The 19197-nt window shown below is 34.6% G+C and overlaps 1 long non-coding RNA gene across 4 annotated transcripts in view; it reads right to left on the reverse strand.

Moving 5' to 3' along the window:
- The window catches only part of LOC146997882 (uncharacterized), a 69936-nt gene that overhangs the window by 23799 nt on the left and 26940 nt on the right, over window positions 1-19197 (reverse strand). Inside the window, exon 4 of one of the 4 annotated variants that reach the window (XR_015040559.1) lies at window positions 6266-6375. The exons of the other annotated variants lie outside the window; for them this stretch is intronic. This is a non-coding gene — a long non-coding RNA (uncharacterized LOC146997882). Of the gene's footprint in view, window positions 1-6265; window positions 6376-19197 lie in introns of those variants that run through there. 4 annotated transcript variants of the gene reach the window in all.

Genomic DNA, 19197 nt, shown 5'->3' on the forward strand with positions numbered 1-19197 from the left:
ACAGCAAACATAATGGCCGACAGTTACGGTTGATGCCACGGTGTGCGAAATGGTGTATGAAACGTCACACTTGTTCACCTGAGACAGCTATAAAAGTGATATCTCCTCGTGGTTCTATATTGAAGCTCATGGTCATGGAGCGATTTTCAAAAAATGATTATTCTGAGATTATTCTACTTACGGTGAATGTGAGCGCAAGGCAAGATCGGCAGCGTGGTTGCATCGGCAACGTTTTCCTGCAGAACCGCGTCCTTCATACAAAACCACCCTACAGGTTGTGAAACGTTTAAGGGATATAGATACGGAAACGTTTCGAGATAGGGACGCTAACTCTGCTGTTTTCCACCAAGTGGCGCTGAAAGCTATCTCATCTAGTAGCGCATAGCCACTTTACCTCGACATCCCTTTTATGACTATAGATGCAGCCGTTCGGCAATTAAACGGGTTGTACCGAACTTTCGTGGGCACCCTGTATGTATGTATATATAAGAAAAATAAAGAATATATAAATATTAAATTTGCAACGTAAATTTCCCTTCTCTATTCTAAAAATAGTAACTCCTCTCTGCACTGCATCATTTCGAGACTATTCTATGTCATATGACTCTTACGTAATCTTGGTGATGTAAATGGATCGAAAACTCAAGCAGCCAATAGTAATTTTAGAGCAATATTAACTGTCCGATCAAAATGTATTGAGAACCAAAACTAACTCAGTAACTTCAGATTTCATCCTGAACACGACGAACTTTCTTTCCACGCTTTGGCCTAGCTACACTGCTGTCTGTCTGCTCTGCTTTCTTGCTACAAAATTATCAGAAATGTAAGCCTTTTGGAACAGGCAGATTTAATGATTCGGGCTTCCAGGTGCCCAAATTCGGGTGGAGGAATACGTTATTCAAAATTTGATGGCTCTAAGTACCGTTGTTTTTCCAAAATACCAGAAACTTGCATACAGTCATGCAGATTCTTCATTATTTAATTTCTTTAAATAAATAATGAAGAATAATAATTCTTTAAATAAATAATGAATTTATTTAAAGAAATTAAATAAATTCATTATTTAATTTCTTTAAATAAATAATTCTTTAAATAAATTATAATTTAAATAAATAATCTTTTCTTCATTATTTAATTTCTTTAAACAGAGGGCGATAAAAATTAGAAAAGTGATTCAGCGCTTAGTGGTTGACGCAAAATGCCGTTTCGAGACTGAAAGCTCTTCTGGGCGTACACCTCTTTCGGCTAATAAAAGAAATGACTGGAAGATTTGATTCTATCGCTTCTATTATATCACTGAAAAAATTAAATTTACTGAAGTTGGTATGCCTATCATTTTAATCTTGAAAATGTTGAAAACATCGAACTTTAGTTTTGAATGTTTATTGCTCAAAATGTTAATCTTTGGTGAAGCAAATTTAAATCTTTCGCTTAATTCAGTATTACGCTGAATATTTCATAGGCGGATTTCAACTTTTCTCATACGCTAAACATGAATTTTTTGTGCCAAATTATTTCATACCAAAATATCAAATTACGAAATTTCGAATATAAAATTACTGAATATGAAATTACGTAATTTTGTATGAAAAACGTAAGCTTTTTCCTTGCAGCAAGATGGGCGTTTTCGTGGTTTTCCATTTTTATTTGTAACGTGTATACGAGCCAGTTTCCCTTAGAAAGTCCTCCACGAACGCATCCTTCCCATTAGGCAGATAGCCCTAGTGTGCTTTGCCGTAATTAAATAAACCAAACCTTACAGCAAGAACTTCTGCCACAACTTTTAATTTATGTTGTCGCGACTTATTTCTCGTGCAGTAGATAAAAATACCCCGACATGAAACTGTCTTATGGCCAAAAACGTGCATAAAATGCTATATTATGGCTTCGTTTTCTAGATATCTGTATTTAAACAGAAGTTTAGGAGCAAATATAAATCGATGATTATAGTCTTCCAGAACATTTCAATACTTCACATTCATTTCAGTTGCGTTAATGACCAATGTTGAATACCTACTGGTCCATTGCCTTTCGTTTTAACAAAAATATGCAGCTGATGGTACATCCTTTTATTAACGAGCTGCTATAAGGGAAAATGTTTTAGCTATATTAACTCCGATTGTTAGGGAGTAGATGGATACTATTTCGGACGGAAGAAAGCTTAAAATGGCTCGTATACAGCTCTTCTGTGTTTGATTTTCGTAACTTTAATTACAAAAGGTAATCCGTTTTTCTTATTCTAAATTTTTGAGTCTTTATTATCAATATTGTTACGGATCTCTTATTTAAATAGCTAATATTAGTAGAATTATAAATTAAATTGTATTATTCCCCGTACAGAGCAGCGCGTGACGAATATTAACAGAAAGCTAAGCTCATCATCTTAAGCCGGAAAATTAAAAGTACAAGAGCGCGTGCATTTAACATTTAATAAATAAAAATCTCTTTTCGATTTCGAGAAATTGCTAGAACATTCTCGTGCATTTAAAAAGCTTATTTATATAAGCGGCATGAAAATCTCTCAATTCGTTCGTTGGTTGGTTGTTTTATCAGGTTTGTTTAGAAAACTGCAGTTGTTTTATAGTAGCGAATTGTTTTACAGTAGCTTTCTTTACGTTTCTCTGTTTTGAATTAAGTGTTCTGTTGAACGTTTTGAGTAGTTTAAAAGATAACTGCTATGAGATGTTGTACGAATATCTGAGGGAATTTAAGCATTTTGTTTTTGTTTTTGTTTTATTTGTTGTGATAATAATAAATTTTATTCATTCTTCATCAGACTTGTGCATTCAATACTTAACGAACCCATACGCACGCAACAATATTATTCGTTTCAGAACTCTTTTATTTATTCTAAATTATATATCTTTATTTCTCTGTCTGCTATCTGAGTGTCCAAAAAATTAAGTATATCAAAAGTATATAAATATTAAAGTACACTGCGCACAAAAAAAGGGGGGAAGTTCTGTATCTCTCGTTCTACTGAACCGATTGACAAAATTCAAATTGAGTTTTTCATATCTCGAAAGCGAGACTTAGGATGTATATTAGATTTATATATAGCATTGTCCTGACATAGGTATTTTGACACAAAATCGGACTTTTTCTCTGAAATAATATACCAATATTTTTCCATATTTCGATTATACGATTCAAATTATGCCTAGATAGTAAATTTTGGGTACTTTTCCGTTTTGCCGGCGCAAGCGATAAAGTCGCCAATAATGGTACAACCGATGCCAAACGGAATATTCTCGCTGGTAACCTTTTACGCCTCATTCAGATAGTTTAGTTTTATGTCTAAGGCCATTTTCGGCAATTAAATCAATTAGGATGCAATCATAGCGCTTACCCGAAGCCGAAAATATAGAAAAGGTAAAGTAAAGGGTTAAATTCATCAATTCTAATGAGAATGCATTAGCGAAGTAAAGCACTGCAGTTTTACATAATTTCTGAGTAAGTTATTCGTACGAATTGAAGTATTTCTTGCATTTAAACTTGTGTTCCAAATTAAGATTTAACTTGAAATTAATGTAGATAATTACTGAGAGCATTATATTTTCGTAGAGTAGTATACGTGAGATGAGATCGCTTGGGGTCACGTGATATGAACCGGCGAAACAGGATGTTGAACCATGAAAGCATAGTAAATTCTTAAATTAATGTCTTTTTATAAATTTATTGTCTTTATTTATTGGCTTTTTATAAAATTTTAAGCGATATTAAAATGTTTATGCCTTCAAAAAAGAATTCTTAGGACTAGCATTTTTTTAATATTTTTTGTGTGTATAATGTATGTTGTCGCCAATAAAGTGTGCTTGGCGAGATTTGCGCCGGCTAAACGGAAAAGTACCAAATTTTGTAATTTTTGGTGAGAAATTAAAAACTTATCTTCGCGGATTTTTTTTTTTTAGTTTGCGCCAAGAATAATTAACTTGGCGAACTTCTTAATTTATAGCAACCTATTTTCCTTTCCTTTTTTTCACTGTTAACGAGCGGGATGAAGTCACCGTGCATACTTTCAAATAATTTTAATAGAGTGCGTAAACCACATTTTCGTTATTATCGCTTATGATAAATGCGCCAAATTTGAAAACGCGCCCAAATCCAAATTCCCATATATCTTAGGAAATTTTGAATAAAAAACTCTAATTTTTGGCAGGTATGCTTATAAATACAACTACTTTAAGACGGTGGTAAAAATTTTATAAGTTATAAATCAAAATCTTTTTGAAAAATTTATAAAAATTATTTAAAAAATAAATCATAAAAAATCGGCGAATTTTATTTGAAATGAACCTAAATTTCGAAATGTGAAAGGAAAAATCAAATAATATTAATAAAAAAGAGATTAATAAATATATACACCAAACTCAATTAACATTGAAAAGCTAAAATTTTGAGAACTAATTTTTTAAAAACTACTCTTTCGATTATTACAAAGCTTGGCAGTTTGAACAATGCTCTATATAAATCTAATACATATTCTATGTCGCGCTTATTTCGAGACATGAAAACCGCAATTTGAATTTCGTCAATCGGCCCAGTAGAATGGGAGCTATAGAACTGTCCCACCTTTTTTGGGGGGGGGCAGTGTATATAAATATATGAAAAAGACATAAATTCGGGTATAAAATACCAGTAGTATTTTGGCATTAAGATCAAGAAAATATTTCTTTCTCATGGCAGTTTCGGGTACTATGGGCTTTCTTAGCAAAAATCCTCTGGTGGCCAGAGGGTTAATTTATACCAATCTCCTTATGATTTATAAAAGAAAGATTTTTCTCTGTGTGTTTGTATGTATATGTACCTCATAGCGCAGAGAGAGATAGGTGCCAAGCTATGACATTTGTCACACAGGTTACTTCCACGCTCTTGTGGTCACGAAGAGATTTTTCTTTTCTTCAAAATTCCTGTCAGTATTTTATTTTATGTTGAAAGATTTGTTTTGTGAATCTTTTTTACATACCTAAAAGAAGGCCCACCAGCGGCCGAGCGGTAAAGTCCCTGAACACTGGTAGTTTGATCCGAGGTTGAAATCCCGCGAAAGTGCTAGCTGCATGGACATTTTCCTGGTTTTCCGCCGTGTGCAACTGGTTAATACGAGCCAGTTTACCTTAGAAACTCATCCAAGAAGGCATCTCTTCCTTCCGTGCAGGGATAGATGTCCTTAGGGCGGAACACGTAAATAATAATAGAAAGGATTACAGAAATAATAAATACCTTAAAGAAAACAACAATAATCTCAGAATTTCATTGCTTGCGCCATTGAAGATAGCAAAGATAAATCTTCTAAATAAATTTATTTGAAATCGCCAGATTAATTAATAGGTTTGGTTATTTTTTGAAAATCCAGAAATATTTAAATTAGTAAAGTATATGCTAATAAATGTAAAAATTGGATATTCGATAATCCAAACCAACATTGAAAAATTCAAAATTACCAACGAAATATTTTGGCGATTTTTTAAAAATTGCTCATTGCATGTTCCTTAATTTAAAGGCCCACCAGTGGCTGAGCGGTAAAGTCGCTGAACACTGGTAGTTCGGTCCGAGGTTCGAATCCCGCGAACGGGCTGGCTGCATGGATGTTTTCGTGGTTTTCCCCCATGTGTAACGTGTATACGAGCCAGTTTCCCTTAGAAAGTCCTCCACGAAGGCATCCCTCCCCTTAGGCAGATAGCTCTAGTGTACTTTGCCTTAATTAATTAAATACACACCCTTAATTTAAAATTTCAGAGTAGGAAATGAGTACCTGCATTAAAGCATTGGAAATTTCACAGATTCTAAAACAAATTCTTAAAAATATGATTTAATTTAGTTTTCTGATAATCGCGATATCTTATGTAAAGCCAAAATATCGTATTTTAAAAAGCTACGCTGAATTTATGGAAAAAGTGCATTTTTCTGTCCAAATCCGGAACAATTTTGTCATAGTTTTTCATTCAAAATTTTCTTTTCGTTTTTGATTTCCTTTATTTTAGAAACTATTTCAAAAACTAGCATATTTGTGAATATAATCGAGAAATTTAAAAAAAAAAAAAAAAAAAAATGCTAGATGAAATACTACTAAATAATACTGGTCATTCATTATTCAGAAATTTTCTTTTTGTACTATACTATTACCAATGAATCAATTCTTTTAAGGGGTTACATGGGTTTTATCCGAGTAAAAACGGCGTATTTTCAAGATTTTTTTCATATAATAAATGAAATATTTAATTCAATTTTTTATTATCTTAAAAGTACATATTTAATAAACAATTTCTGAAATTTTTGAATAAAATACTAGAAACTCCGCCATTGTGACGTCATTCCCGGCGAGCCCTCGGAAAAAAGGTGCATTCGCGTTGACAGCAGAACTCCTAGCAGGATCATCTGAAGTGAAAAAAAAAAAATCCGTGTTTTAGTTAAGGCTTCAAACTAGAAATTGGACGAAGGAAAAAAAATTAAAATTAAATGTTTGACAGCGGTTTTTACATAAAAATGCAAAATTCGATAAAAATTTCGTGGCATTTTGAATAAAAAAAAAGTTTAATTGGAAAAAAAAAATCTTTCGTCCAAGTAAGTCCTTGTAAATTGTATCTCGAAGACCTGTTTAAAATTTCATCGAGATCGGTGGAGTAGTCTTCGAGAAATCTTGACAACCCACTTTAAAAGCATAGTTTTGAGAAAAACGCGTTTAAAGTTTTGAGTGACCACAAAATTTCTTGCATCCGGCAAGTCCAATAATCTCATGACAAAAATAAACCGCTTATTTAGTTCATACATTCTGCCAATTTTTTGACAAGATAAGACATATTTCGGCTCTCATCGTTCACATGCTACCTCAATTTTATATCCCAGACCAAATTTCGAGCATTGTTTAGTTTACTTTTCCATTACACAATTTTTCTTCACCTTCACTTTCAGTGACGCTTGAACACCGCACAAAGCACGACAGCGATGAAAAAACAAGATAAAAATCGATGATGGAATATTGGAGCGTGGCTTCCTCTGGCACGTGCTCTTTATTTTCACCTTTCAAATTTTGCTGATGGGCTCATGAAAGAATCATCATGCTGCTCAGGATTTTTAGGATTGAACGACTGTCTCCGTTTCTTGGGTCGATCTTTTCTATGAGCACCATCCACTAATTGAGGGCCCACCAGCGGCCGAGCGGTAAAGTCGCTGAACACTGGTAGTTCGGTCCGAGGTTCGAATCCCACGAACGGGCTGGCTGCATGGGCGTTTTCGTGGTTTTCCCCATGTGTAACGTGTATACGAGCCAGTTTCCCTTAGAAAGTCCTCCACGAAAGGCATCCTTCCCTTTAGGCAGATAGCCCTCGTGTGCTTTGCCATAATTTAATAATCCAATCCAATCCACTAATTGAGATCTTGAAACTTTGGGCATTTTTAAATACAATTTACTTTGGACACTTATAACCTCAAAATAAACCTCGTGGTTCAACAAGTGATCACCAAATGAAGTATTTCAACTAGTTGGCCTTAGAAAAAGAGAAAAGTAGCCATAAAGGACAAATGAACAATAGGCCAGCAGCTGCTCTTTTATACCTGCGGCAAGCGGAGCCCAGGTAGCCCTGAGCGTGCCACTTCAAAAGGCTGTATCTCCGAAAGTATTACTCGGATCAACTTCAAATTTTCGGAAAATATTCGAGAGATGATGTAGATTTTAACAAGCCAAAAAAAAATCGATTTTTTGAACCCGTGAAACCCATGCAACCCCTTAATAGTTAAACATTCCCATATTCGTATAATTAACAGAGCAGTGAAAAAAGAAAACGTATAGGAGGAGAAACAGGAGTAACTGATAAATCTGATGATTAATTAATTTTTTGTCCAAAGGGGCAATTTGCCCAGAAGGACTATTAATTTCCTTTTGCGTTGTTTCACTTTCAGATTGTTGCCATCCGATATTATAGCTCTGTATTATATTTAAAGACTAAATAATGAAGAATCTGCATGACTTATTGTATATTTCTCGCATTGGGATCAAACAACGGTACCTAGAGCCATCAAAATTTGAATAACGTAATCTGCCAAAGAATATGGGCATTTGGAAGCCTTAATTTGAATTTGAAATTTGTTTTATTATCGATTCCACATTTTGACAGACATTAAAATTTTTTATTAACATACTAAACGATTTCAAAGCGAGAAATGACGACACTGTACGGAAAAAAAAAATTATCTCCTGCGCGCGAGACTCTGTATCGGAAAATCTAGAGGTATGTTCATTTTAAAATTATTTTCGATATTGCTGTTGAACTGAATTTTATGATTTACATGCGAAGAATATGATATTTAATAAAAAAAGGTAACACACAAAATGCTAAAAAACTCCCCTTTGGACGCAATTTAAAATCGATTCAGATTTTTTTGCTACTTTTTTCAAAATGTTTTTTTTTTTTTTTTTTTTTGTTCAAAGTGCACATTTTCGCACTGCTGCTAGAAAAATTTTATACTTTTGCATTTTGAGAAAGTTAAATGCCTTATTTTCTCAAAAAATTCGAAATTAAACGCATTTAGAACAAGAATAGGTAGTCTATTCTTTTTCTTAATTTTCATTCCATTTACCAAATTGCAATTTTTATCTTCTTGCTGCTATATCTGTGAGCAACATAAGAAAATTTTATTTGCTTTTAGCTTAATGTTTATGTTGTTTTCGGAAATTTCCTTTTATATATGCATATGTTTACAATAATAAAACAGACACTGAAATTTCATTAACGTCTCGCGATTGACGGGTACTAAATTTATAGCTCATACAATGTTATACTCAAGTAAACAATAATAATTAAAACTCATACAAAAAGTTTGTATCTTAAGATAAATTATATAACAGAATATTTAAAGTCTTGGGATAAGAACCTTTTCATCCATTTCCTGCATCAGATTTATTTGTTACTCTTGTTTTTTCCTCTTTTGTTTTCTGCTTTAAATACAATGCTTTTTACTTCCTTGTGCGAAGTAAAAAGGAAGTATTATAATCGCGAAAAATTTCGGGTATTATATGTTTCAACGAAAATATCCATTTTGACGGCTATCAAATGCAATTTAACGATATTATAGGCAACATCTGTACGTAAGGATAGAATCAAGGACTCTTTTACTTAAAAACCTGATTAAAAACCTGATTAAATTACACAAAACTGATTTAAAATGACTTCTGAAGAGAATTCTCCGTGGCGTCTGTGTGTACGTGCAGTATGTATGTATCTCGCATAACTCAAAAACGAGTCGTCTCAGAACGTTGAAATTTTGTATATAGGACTGCTATAACATGCACATGTGCACCTCCTATCTTAGTGGCAATCGGCCGCACCAAAAGTATATAAATATATGTATATGTGATGTACCAGCTTTTGTCCAGAATAAATAGATTGTTGATGAATCATAGATGTAGTCGTAGCTTAAATTATCAGACGATAAGTTTAAAAAACAGGATCCATTTATTATATTTCAGGGGAAATAGCAATTAAAAAAACATGATCTCCGTAGTAAATAAAAAATAATTACTAATAACTTTTTGTATGAAATTTACTGCATCGTGACATTTGAGAAAAAGCCCCCGATATTCCTATAGCCTCTGGAAAGGCAGAGCTTCCAAGAAATGACGTCAGCCAATCCAGTTCGCTTTAAATATTTCCAGAACATTCTAAAACTGTACGTGTAGGAAAGGCGGGAAAAACAACTTGACTACGGGGCTGTGAATTTTAATCCCACGTACTTTCAAATAAGAGACCGTCGCCATTAAAAAAAAAAAAAAAAAAAAAAAAAAAACATACAGTTAGAATTTTAAGTGTATTCTTGACTATGGAATTTTATTATTACGAATATATATATGTAATATATTCAATGTCAGGAATTTAGATGGCGTAGATGTGTTACTACATAATGACTAGGAAATTGGAGGCGAATGCAGATTAAATCTTCATTTTTATTTTCAGAAAATTGTTACGGCTACACACAAGTCGGCACATTAAATATGCCTGTTCTTTACATTTTTGATAATTTTGTAGCAAGAAAGCACACAAATAGTAATGAATGCCTTAAAGTATTACTGATTGTCAGACTAACCGCAGCTCTTAATCCATCTAATGTGTCTAACTTCATACGCATATACATCGGTATCTATAATGCTAAGGAACTGTCTTACATCGTATATAAAATTCGAAGTTATTGACCAAAAAAATAGTGGATTTCCACAAATAGCTGGATGTGTGTAACTAGGAGAAAGCTGTGGGGTCTTCTAGTTTGCGTAAAATGTCAAAATTGTAAAATGTAGTAATAAAAGTGAAAACCATAATTTCAATCCTGCTATTACAGATGATAAAGTATTACTTATAAATGTGAAAATTGGTGTAAATTTTAAGATGTATGATCATTCGTAACAACTAATGGGTATATAAAATTTTTATAATTGTGATCTTGTGTGTAAAAATTTTTGAAAATCCTTCCTTGAAATATCAAAATTGTGATGTAAATGTTCCAGAAAAAAAAGAACTCTCTACAGACTGGACTCAAATCATAACAGGACTTTAAAAAATTTTATTTAACTCAAAAATTTACGTATTATAATTTTATTGTTCGAAAGCTAATATTATATTTTGTATGTTTCAAAATTATATATCTCATGTTTTGCTACTCTAAAGCTTTTTCTTTCAAAAAAGGCTTCTATATTGCTTCGCCTTTTTCTTTTGAAAGGAGGAAATGTGTAAGATAAAAAATATGAAAGCAAACTTCTAAATTTAACTCACTATAACCTCTTTTACTTTTTATTTCATTTGAAAACTTCATCGCTCTATCCTAAAAATAGAGCTGTAAGTCTAAACTGCGTCATTCAAATGAATCATGCGATCTTACGTAACCCTTAATGCAGATGCCTCTTAACCAATCGCCCAACTGCAAACCCAAACTTTTCTCTTGGCGCGCTTCCATCTTTCTTGACGACGCACTTCAGCTTTTGCTCTCTACTGTACTAAGATGTTATTTCGCTGGCTTGCTTTCTATCTCAACAATATCAAAAATGTAAATCTTCTGTGGAAAGGCACGACTAGAGTGCCAAGTGATTGTGGCCACAAATATCAATTGCAAATAATAATGGAATTAAAACTGCCTCGACTGCCAAGTTCTTTAGATATTCTGGAATTTATTCGAGGAAATAAGTGTTTAAGATTTACTTCGTAAATTTCAATACAGACATCTTAAGTTTTAATGTATTTTTGCCTTGTCGCGTAGAAGAAATACTGAAACGTCTGTGAAAAACTGTTTCTTTTTCTTTTTTTTTTTTTTTTTGTTGTTGTTTTTCTTCTTTGATTAATTTCTTTTATAAATAGTTTTAGATTCATTATGATATTTCAATAGAACATGTGGCAACGCTTAGATAATTTCTTCAGATGATATAAATTTTTTGCAAATGAATGAAATGTAAAGCTGTGAACCTAACGCCAGAATGTCGCTATGGTAAACAAATATAGTCAATTTTAAAGAGTGCATTTATTCTATTGTGATTTATGCGCTAAGGACGAAGCAGATTTAATTTCAATTCAATAAGTTTAAATGAAATGCAAGAAAAAGTGCGTATAGTTTAATAATCCGCACAAGGAAGTCATGTAGTGTAGACATCACATTTTTTAATTACATGCTAGAATTTAAATAAACAAAGGGACCATTACTTCAAAGATCTGTAATTTTTTTTCACTAAGATAAAAGTACAACGTTTGATTTTCCGAAACAGAATAAATCAAGCAGATCTATTTTGAACGAGGATTTATTATATATATATACAAGGATCTGCTTCTAATCGTATATTTGTTTCACAGATTTCTTTCGAATTATGTACAAGCCCGCGCCAAGCCTAATCGGCGTCGTCGTGGAAATCACTAGCGATGCCTTTACGCAGTGACGATATTAAAGGGAAGCTGCTTATGGTTAAGACTTAAAATGCAGCATTATTAATATAATATGAAAAAAAATTAATTTTATCTTTTAATTTGTCTAAATATGCAAACATTTTGTGCTTTATTAAAACCCACACTCAAACATATTTATTGTAGAATTATATTAGGTTATAAAAAGCCGCCCAACCGGTATAGAGGTTAGCGTTGCTGACTGCCGGGCTCGAATTCAAACTGTACATTACAAACAACCGGAGAAGGCATGGTTGTTTGTAAATGTACAGTGTCCGTGCGACACGAGAGCTCTCTAAATATATGGCGAGCCCAAAAGTCTTTTGGAGAGGTTGTGGGTAAGGGAAGAGGGGTACGAGAGGCTCGGACCCGCCCACCCCAGGAATGCTCTCCATCAAAATCGGGGGGCGAAACTGAGCTAAATCGCACTGTCACCTGTAAGGTGCTCAAGGCTGTTGCGAACGACAGGCGTATCTTGAGTTCCTTGCCACGAAGCATTTCGTGGGCTTCGGCTGACTGTAGGTCAGGCAAGTCAGCATTAGTCAAAAATAACATGTTATCCAAAAGCAACACTGCAAGCGAAGCGAAATAGTATACTCAACGCATTGGATACCAAATATATTGCTGAATTGTGCGAATATAAATATATTGTTAAAATAAATTGTTGTTAGCACCGAATAAGTTGTAGTTTACGACAAAGTTCAAACTGTGATTGCAACAGGGCCCCAAAGATGCTGTAAGGCTGACTATATGTTAAAGACTTTAGAGGGAAATAGTTTAGATATCAGTAATTTACGCGGCCAAGAATAGGACAATGGTTCAAAAATGGGAGGTCAACACTTTTCGAGTAATCAGCTCAAATCGTTGCTTTTCCGATTAAAAAACTTAACCTAAGTTTAACATAATATATAACTGTACTTACCTTTTTATGTAGAATAAAAATAACAACAAGCAATCACAAAAAATGTAAATGTTGTACAAATTACTGCGATTGCAACAGTAGACACAAAATAAGGATTAAGCAATTTGTTGAATGCGTCTACTCTTACATACCCATCGGCATAACGTATTTTCACGTTCAAGAAGGAGGAAGGGGCACTTAGACCTGGCAAGCGCAAAGCTGCTTTAACAGAGTTAAACGCCCCAACCCCTAGAGTCGATCCAAGAGACCGCTAACCTCTCGGTTGAGCCGACGAGCTAAGCCGAGTCAACAGAAATACTCAGCAACTCACATTCCACGTCCCGTCCTGGAGAGATGGTAAAAACATTTAGCATCAACAGGGGCCCCAACTGCGGACAGCAGAACAAAGTCACTTAAACGCTGTCAGACAGACTGAGCCACCACCAATCCGGCTCGCTAACACTACGTTATAGTATACAGACGTCGGCTTTAGGCGCCCCCAGTGAGAAACCAAGGAGGGATATGAATATGTAGTTTTGAGGCTCCAGGCACCCACTGGAAACCTCAAGCAGGCCCGCTGAATTCGACAACTCCACCGACGGGGGTGTTTCGTCCCGGACAACCATCAATATCTGACTATATAGCTCCACCGGAACGGACAAAACGGACCAACGGAACGGACAAAACAGTACCATATGGTCCCTGGTGGGCCTGAAACAGCCATCGCCAGCGATGACCTCCAGTCGAGCCCCAGAAGGGCGTTCAAATACGACAGGAGGCAGGAGACCACTCGGTGAGCAGCTGAGCTCAATGAAGACTTTCAGCTTTATTGTTCACTCAGTGGGACCCTGTTTATTTAAATTTCATTATCTATAGAATTTACGAAATTTGGATATATGCGTTAAATCATTATACATAATTATATACATCAAATAAAGTTATGAGAAAAAATTTGATATTTGCATAAAAATTAATTAATTCTAATTTGAAAGTTCTGTAATAGCTGCGGAGATGAATTTAGAGTTTTTATGAGTTCATAAGTGTTTATGAACAGTTCATAACAATGAGAGTTCATAAAGATATTAAGCACATAATTTCAATGAGTACATTGGAATTAGAATCCTTAGGAGTTTATAGAGTTATTGAAAAGCGTTAAAAGTTCATAGGTTCCATTTTGATGTCTTGAATATCAATAAGACAAAACCAAAACACGTTCAAATAAGACAAGAAATTTCCTGTTCAGACAGGCAGCGAAACAGACTGCTTGTTTGAATGATGACCCAGCGCCTTTTTGACTCGGCGCACGACTCTGCAGCTATTGTCGCAGCGGGCCTGATTATGTAAAGCATCTATTTCCCGAAAACGATCCTCTTTCAATTTATGTAAGTGAGGTCTACGGATAGAACGAGTCACTGTCATAAGGCTATCGCAAGAGCCACTTGATTTACTCGTATGGAGAGAATGCTGCTTGGTATTCAAATTTCTTAACGAGCTGCCTCATGGCTAAGCTTTAATTTGGCTAACTGGATCGGTGCCCTCTGCTCTCAGTCAAATCTTTAAAACACTAAGTCACAACCTATGGTGAATTTTGGAAAGCTTTTGACCAAAGTGTGGGTCCACGCTTTCCTCGGCAAACAAATGCTCGGTTGAACGTAAAATTTAAAGTGAACGTTTAAGCAATAAAGCTCAATTATAGCTGTAATCTGAAAGTATACAGAGACCGTTCGCACATTTTTCAGACGATTTTGTTTTGCTGTAAAAAATATCTTCTGCTTATGATTTTATTTTTTAACTGCAACTTTCATTTATTTATTTATTTATTTGTTTGAAGGTAGAAATTATCGTCTGCTTCTTGACAGTTGTTTTCATGCGACAAAAAAAAAAAAAAAAAAAAAAAAAAAGGTCGCTTTTAAAGAAGATTATGTTTGTGTTCTTTCCAAAGAAAATGATTCGAATCTAGTTATTAAAAAACATTGTGAAAGCCATGGCTTTTCGATAGCTAAAGCTTCGAAAGGTAATGTTGTCAACAACGAAGAAGAAAAACGTCAAAATGTAGCTTGTGGAAAAATTGTTCTAAATACGTATCCAAGGAAAATAAGGAATGTTTCGAATCTTGCAAAACAAATCTCGTTAATGTTAAAAGGAAATCCTCCAAGTTAACCCTTTGCGGGACAGTGTCTCCGGTTTGGACACATCTAAAAATTTCCTTCTGTACGCACCGAAAAAAAAATGAATGAAAAAGGATTTATAAGTTACTATAAGTTACTCTAAACCTTCTTTATTTATAGTAGATGGTAGCTCATCACAAACCAGTCCATATATTTCAGCCATGTTTAATTTTTAAGACCCTCATTTTTCAAAGAAATCCTCCAGATTTTTTTAGGGTATAAAAGGAATTGTTTGAAAAGAAATTTCTATGTTATTTTTTTGGCTGTATGCTAATCTCCTTATTTTACATTAGTTTTAAATTTTTACCTTTAAATTTTGGCTAAAATCAAACGGCGAACCATACGTGTGTTTAGACCGGGCTCACGGATCATCTAGGACAACTTAGAGTCTGTATTCTTTGTTTCTCCGCATCTCATCGGTCAGTTCATTGACAACACTGTTCGTTTCAGCACTCTTTTCGAAGCTCTATTCAATCAGTGTGCCCACTTTGGGCACATTCACAGAATTAAAATGATAAGTGCTATCTTCACAAAATTTTACTTGTGTACTTACTTGTATAGGCCGAATTAGACTGCCTACCTTTTTTTAATCAAAACGCCGACTTTAAAAGGTAGCTTGCTGGAAAGGGTTAAAGGACAGTTGCCAAATAAAATGCTCGGTGTCAACTTTAAACAAGTGATTAATGCTAATTTGAATCTTGAAAAGGCGGGAAAACATAATGTGCATAGTCTTTTTCCACCACATATCGCCGAACGCAGACCCCGCTGCAGAATTCTTTATGCGAAATATTGATCCGGACAAAAATGAAGAAGCATTATCATAACAGACGAAGTTTTAGTACGCTTAAATGATTGCACTAAAAAAAATCCATTTATTGTCATCAAAGATAAGAAAAACTCTTAAAACATGCTTCAAGGAATTTAAAGAAAGTTTTTGTAAGGGATTTACGATTGTTGTTGAATTTTGATATAACGGCAAATTAAAGATAAACAGAGGAGAGAAAAATGTTTAGATCAATTCCACATATTATCAAAAACATATTTTATATCCAATTTTCAAATATGAAATACCTGCTCTTTACACACAGTGCGATCCATCAGTAGAACTGCATCAAGACAAAGCAAGTAGTCACATGTGAAATTCTAGTGCTGATTTCTTGGGAAAACAATGGAACAAGAAATGGGTATCAAGGCCAAATTCCTTCACTCCTATCGTACTAAATCTCCTAATCTATCACCAATATATTTTTGTGTTTTTGGATTTTAAAAAAGCAGGTTGTCCAAACGTCAACCTACAACCTCCTTAGTCTTTGGATTGGATTGGATTATTGTAATTTGGCACAAAACCTGTCAAGGTTATCTGCGCCAGACAAATGGTAACAATGCAATTATTCATTTGTAAAAACTTCCAGCTTAGGTAAAAAGAGACAGATTACAATTTATGATAAAAGCTGATATCTTTTAAAAACAGGTTAAAGTCTATTCTTAAGAGCCAATATCTTTTAAAAACAGAAACAAATTACGATGATGTGTTTTTCCAATCAAATTTCCAATTCTGAACAATGAAAATGTTTTTGGCGAAAATAATTAAAACTCTGGCATTCCACCAAGATGTGATGGACTGTCAGATCTGCATTGCAGTGTGGGCAGCTGGGATTCTCTTCTCCCTTCAGAAGATACTCATGGGGCAGGCGACAATGGCCAATTCTCAGTCGAGTCAAGAGGACATCCTCCCTTCTATTAGCCATACATGGCCAGTATCCAATGGTGGGTTTTACATTTCTCAGCTTGTTATATACTTTGTCATCTCATTGCTTCTGCCATTTGCTGAGAATTTTGCTTTTGACAAACCTTAGTCTTTAGAAAGCTGTTCGAAAGCAATAGGCTGAAGTATCTCTTCCGATACTACAAAAGGCTTTATTGTCTCGGAAATTACGGTGTACAAAGATAGCGAAGAATAAGTATTATGTAACAAAACATATAAAACATAAAAATGTTGGGTAAAATATTTCTGTAATTACAATGAAAATCGTCTAAAATTGTGCGAAAAGCATCTTATTATATTAGTCTGCTTTCAATATATGGTGCAGGAACTGCTCTAAAAGCTGTAACTTGGCTTTATGAAATGGACAAATTAATAATATCAGGTTGTAAGCGAAAATTTAGGCACAACTCAATTCTTTAATTTTATTTAATGAAATATTTCAATTCTTAAGCACACAGAGATCGCCATGACATGCAGCCTTTCGGCACGAACCAGTAAAACGCTTGATTCAGCAACAATCGAAGGAGGTACCTGATACATTTTTGGACAAACCTTATTTCAAGTTTATCCAAATGCCCAGGACGGATGGAACCACTCTTCACAGTGCTGAATCAGAGCGTTTTTTCCCTTACCAGATCTGTATGAATTTTCGCAAACCACATCATCGCCATCTACCTTTATTTGTATTCATTAAGCACTCGTAAATGTAACTGCATTTATTGACGCATCAGATCTATTTTATAGCTAATTCTTCGTTAATTTTGGTGTTTCGTAAATTAGTTATTTTAATTTATTATTTTCTGTTTAATCCTCAGCCCTCCGTCTTCAATTCGCTTTTCGCAACTCCTGACAGGAATTTCGCCAGATCCTTTCATAAATTCAGTTAGTGTTTTATAATTCCAATGAATGACAGCCGATTAGAAACAACATACACCCTCAGATGTTGACATAGAAATTTCTCGAAAATTCTAAATAAGTGCGCAAATTCTCACAATTGATGGATTGATTGTAGTTCTTGGCACAAAACCCAACGAGGTTATCTGCGCCAAACAAAAGGTAAGAACAATGAATACAAGGTAGTTATAAGTTTCGGACGAACAATCACTATACATTTGAGGTGAGGTAAGAACAGATCACAGTTTATAACTTTAATATAAGTCAGTGCCCTTTAAAAACTGGAACAATTTGTGATGATGGCTTTTCTCTAATTTGGTTTAAATCCAATTTTAATCATTTAAAATGTTTTTGGAAAAGATAATTAAAACTACGACATTATAATAAAATATGGCGGACTGTCAAATCTTTATGACAGTTTGTGCAGCGAGGATTCCTCTCGCCTTTCAGAAAATGCTCGTGAGTTGGTCTACAATGACCTATTCTCAACCGAGTCAAAATAACTTGGCCGTGGTCGGCCAGCATTCAGTTGTGATTTTAAAATTTCGGAGCTTGTTATTCGTTTGATCGTCCCAATGCCTCTGCCATTTATTAAGAATTTTATGTTTGATCATCGTACTGATATCTGTAAGTGGAATCTCGGGATTAGATACTATAATAGCAGTTTTAGCTGTAACGTCTGCTAGTTCATTCCCTTTTATGCCAAGGTGGCCAGGGATCCAGGAATAAAGAACCTGATATCCCCACTATTTTATAGTCTGGTTATGCTTCAGAATCCTGATAATGTTGGGATGTGAGTTATACTTAGGGTCTTTGAATGAAGTTAGGACACTCAAGGAATGCGTATAGATAATGAAATTCTTGTAACGATGTTCTGACAGAAACGTTAAAGATACTGATAAAGTGTATAAGTTTAGAGGTAAAGACAGAGCAAGCCGGATATAATCGAAACCCCAAGAATAGTTTTTTTCCTACTACAAAGGCTGCACCAACGTGATCTCGGCATTTTGTGCCATCTGTATAGAGAAGGATATAATTTCTGTATTACTGTCTATGTTACGCAAAGATCTGCCTGTCAGTGACATCACTTGTACTAGATTTATCGCAGTGTTGGAAGGTAGCTAGAGACTGAATTTTCCTGTCTTCCCATAATGACATCTCAAACGGATTCTCCAGCTGTGTATTTGTAATAGTCATATTATACTGTTCTAGTAAGGTGCTAACTCTTAAAGGAAACGATGGGTTACATGATGGGCGTGCCTGATATAAACAACAGCATGAATCATTGAGTAAGCAAATTCTGACGGAAGAGCTAGATATTAATAATAGCCCTGGTTATTCCTGAAAATTGCCCACCAGCGGTAACGTCGCTGAAGACTGGTAGTTCGGTCCGAGGTTCGAATCCCGCGAACGGGCTGGCTGCATGGGTGTTTTCGTGGTTTTCCCCATGTGTAACGTGTATACGAGCCAGTTTCTCATCTCATAATACGTTAAATATCGGAGTTTAAAATTATGATTCTGGATCGAGACTCCCATTTTATATGCTTTTGCTTCTCTCCG

Source organism: Stegodyphus dumicola, chromosome 4, assembly GCF_044657685.1.
Source record: "Stegodyphus dumicola isolate Sdum_Otavi_A_Nest chromosome 4, ASM4465768v1".
NCBI lineage: Eukaryota > Metazoa > Arthropoda > Arachnida > Araneae > Eresidae > Stegodyphus > Stegodyphus dumicola.